The sequence below is a fragment of the Engraulis encrasicolus genome, chromosome 9 (genome assembly GCF_034702125.1).
Source record: "Engraulis encrasicolus isolate BLACKSEA-1 chromosome 9, IST_EnEncr_1.0, whole genome shotgun sequence".
Lineage (NCBI taxonomy): Eukaryota > Metazoa > Chordata > Actinopteri > Clupeiformes > Engraulidae > Engraulis > Engraulis encrasicolus.
Window position 1 is genome coordinate 46,253,559 of NC_085865.1, and position 3,567 is coordinate 46,257,125.

The following is a 3,567-nucleotide window of genomic DNA, read 5'->3' on the forward strand; positions in this document are numbered from 1 at the left end:
GTTATATTTTGAGAGAGAGAGAGAGAGAGAGAGAGAGAGAGAGAGAGAGAGAGAGAGAGAGATTATCAATGTCTTATTTAAATGTTTTTTAGTGAAACTGCACATTGGAGACTGGTCAAACACAATTTCAAACTTCTGTGCTAACCCTGTTACATCAGAGATTGTAAGATTCTATTATCTCTGACTCTACCCTGCTCTTTGATCTAACTGGAAAGTTTGTAGAACTCGGGTCATTTCTTTCCCAGATAACTGTTGGTTATAATAAGTAGAATATAATATATTAATTTAGACAGGTATGTTGTTGTTATGTGGATGGTAGATAATAACACATTGACCCGAAGATTATTTCAGTGAAGGATTAACTTCAGGTGTCCAGAGCTAGGGTAAGATTGTCAGATATGCTATGATAGATGCCTTAGTACCTACCCGCGGTACATAGATAAGGAAATTAATAACCCAATCTGATTTTTCTTTGGTTTCTTTATCTACAGTACAGGCCACAAGTTTAGACCCACCTTCGCATATAATTACCGTAATGATGGCCCCACACGTTTCAACAAGTTTATTTTTCTGTCTATTTTTAAGTAAAAACACCAAGTCAGTCAAGTAGATCTTAAATTGATACAAGCAATACAAGCAAGATTTTCTTGATCTGATGATGGGTCACTTGCTCTAACATAGCTGGTTATCTAGGTGGAAAAGTGGTATAAAAAAGTAAAAGTGAAAAACCCTGCCACAGATTCCCTTCAACACAGGTTTGACCTCTCCAAGTAACTGTCTGTGACTCAATATCAGATCAAGAAAATGTCTGTAAAATGCTTGTATTGGCAAGTGCTGAAATGTGTGGGGCCATCAGTTGTGCCGGGTTGACGTCTGGTGGATAGACAGCTGGCATTGCTGTTGGACAACAGCTGGACAACAGCTGGAATTTATATTTTTTGTTGCTCTCATGTGTTCATGCACAGTTTTGATGTCTTCCATGAAAATCCACAATGTACTGTAAATAGCAACGAATATAAAGAGAATGCATTAAATGTGTCCAAACTTTTGGCCTGTACTGTAGGTATCGTGACTACCATGTTGTTGAATAGGGACTGCATGAATGAATGTCTAATGAAGACATCACTGCACACTTTGCTAGGCCTAGTAGCTAGCAAAATATGTTAGCTGATCTTTTTCCATTTGTCCCCTTTGCTTTGTAGGTCTCTAGTATGATATGACAGGTGCAGATAAGGTCCTCTTTCAGTACATTTGTTCAGCATCTTTATGGGGTATGCACTCTCGTGCAGACTATTTGCCAAAGCTCTATTCAATCACGCTGTTAGGTCAATGAGCTGAGATGTGGGTGGGCCCGCCAATAGTCAAAATTGTTTCGTCCAGCAAATTGCAGCCACATTGGCCTCTCTTCGCCCAAAGACTGCTAGCCAGTTTGGCGGGGGGAGTAATTAACCAGTGCTCTCCCCCAGCCTCCTCCACGACTGAGATACCCTGAGAATGCTACCGTCCCGCCGCATTACTCCCTTGGGGCACCATTGAGGGCTGCCCCCTTGCACGGGTGAGGCATAAATGCAATGTTACATCCATGTTGCATTTTACATCCATTCCATTGTGCTTTTGGATGTGTGCTTTGGGTTTTTGCCTTGCTGAAGTGCACATGATATTCACATCGAACCAAGTGTTCTTGCACAGGGTTAAACATTGCCCTGTAAACAATGATATCTGTGACGCCTGTCATGATACCTGTGATACTGTCAAGGTCTCCAATACCAGATGCAACAAAGCAGTGACATAATGTTATGGATCGGTAGGGTGTTCTTTTTCCTTAAAGACTTTATCCAGAGATCGCAAACATGTTGTTTGTGTGCATTACCGAAAAGCTCTACTATTGCTTCATACGTCATTCATATTGTTAAAAGGACTGTGCTTTGCCCGTGTTCTCTTATACAAACATCAGGTGTCTAACTGCTTTGTGTAGTGTTTAACATTTGGTGCTTGTTGAAAAAAGTTCAAAGTTCAAAGTTTACCTTCAGGTGTGTAGATCTTAGACCTGTTGTTGTTTTTTCACTATTTGCACTAACGTCTATACAGTTCTATGATAAATTCTTCCCTAACCCCCACACCCAAAGAGGTTCTTTACAGTTCCATGTTTAGCATGTTTATTTCTGAATCACTCAAATTAATCAAATTAATATCCATAGTTCTGCTGCCAACATGATCTCTCAGAATTCCGTGGAATGGACATGTATCTTTGGGACACAAAATCGGTGTCAGTTTCACAGACTTTGCCAGAATTCCGTGCTCCTAGACACAAAATTGTTTTCTGTAATAGGAACACGGACGTAAAAAAAAAAAACATTGGAGAACAATAATGTGAACTTGTACAGTATATTGTAACTTGTGAATTAAGTCTCCAGTAAAAAAAAACCTTGTGTGCTTTCTTTACATGTGTTTACACAGTTACTATGTTTACACAGTCTTGTGTTTTCTCAGGATTTTTCTAATTTCAAATGTTTTTTTTTTTTTCCTAAAAAAGCATTTTATACTGACAGGTTAGGGTTAGGGATTGTTTTGGTCTGGGCACAGCTAGTATTCTTTTGTATATTACATGAATTCGATAGCCTATCAACCAACTGGAAAAGGTATTTCTCAAAAATATGTCTTTACTGACAGGCTATGGTTAGGGATTGTTTTGGTCAGGGCATAACTTAAATTTCTTCTTTTATTCTTTTATTTAGTATTAGAATTTGGTATCTATTTTCTAATGACAGACCGAACACAGTGCTGTGGGAATATAGAAAGCACTTCCGTGAATCAATCACGAAAAACAATTCCGTGTTCAGGGGTACGGAATTTTGGCAAAGTCCGTGAAACTGACACGGATTTCGTGTGCAAAAGATCCGGTCTATTCCACGGAATTCTGATAGATCAGGCTGTATTTTGAGGTGACTTTTATCATTTGGAGGTCTTGTTTTTGAAAATAATCGTTTTTCTGGTGTCCCCAGACAGCTCCTCTGGCTTCATCTTTGTGAAAGAGGAACAAGATGTAACAGGTTGCTTTTTAAAACACAAATATCATCATTCATTGGCTAATTCCTGTCCTATGGACAAAAAGCAATCTATCAAAGGTTATTCCCATTTGTTATTTACCATATTTAAGTCAAATTAGGTTTCCACAGTGATATCCAATGAAGGGTGCCAGTGACTCCAGGAGTTATACGTTTTCCAATTTTTTTCCTCTCATAGTTTAGTTTTTACATGTTGTTGATACGTTTTATAATTTATTTATAAATTATACGTTTTATAATTTATAATTTATTTATTGGTATAAACCAAAGCTATCGATAGTAAAATCGAGATTGACCTTATTTGTTGTCGTATGTCCCAGTATGAGCTTAAACTTCAAAGGTGCCAATAACTGGCAGCGCTGTATGAAATTGATTATAATGATATTGAATTGAGAGAGGAACTGTTCAGTGTGTGTAACCTTCAGCTAAACATGCTTGAAATTATGGGTTCAGGCAGGGACTTTCACTTAAAATAATCAATTGAAACGAGGCCACAGTTGCT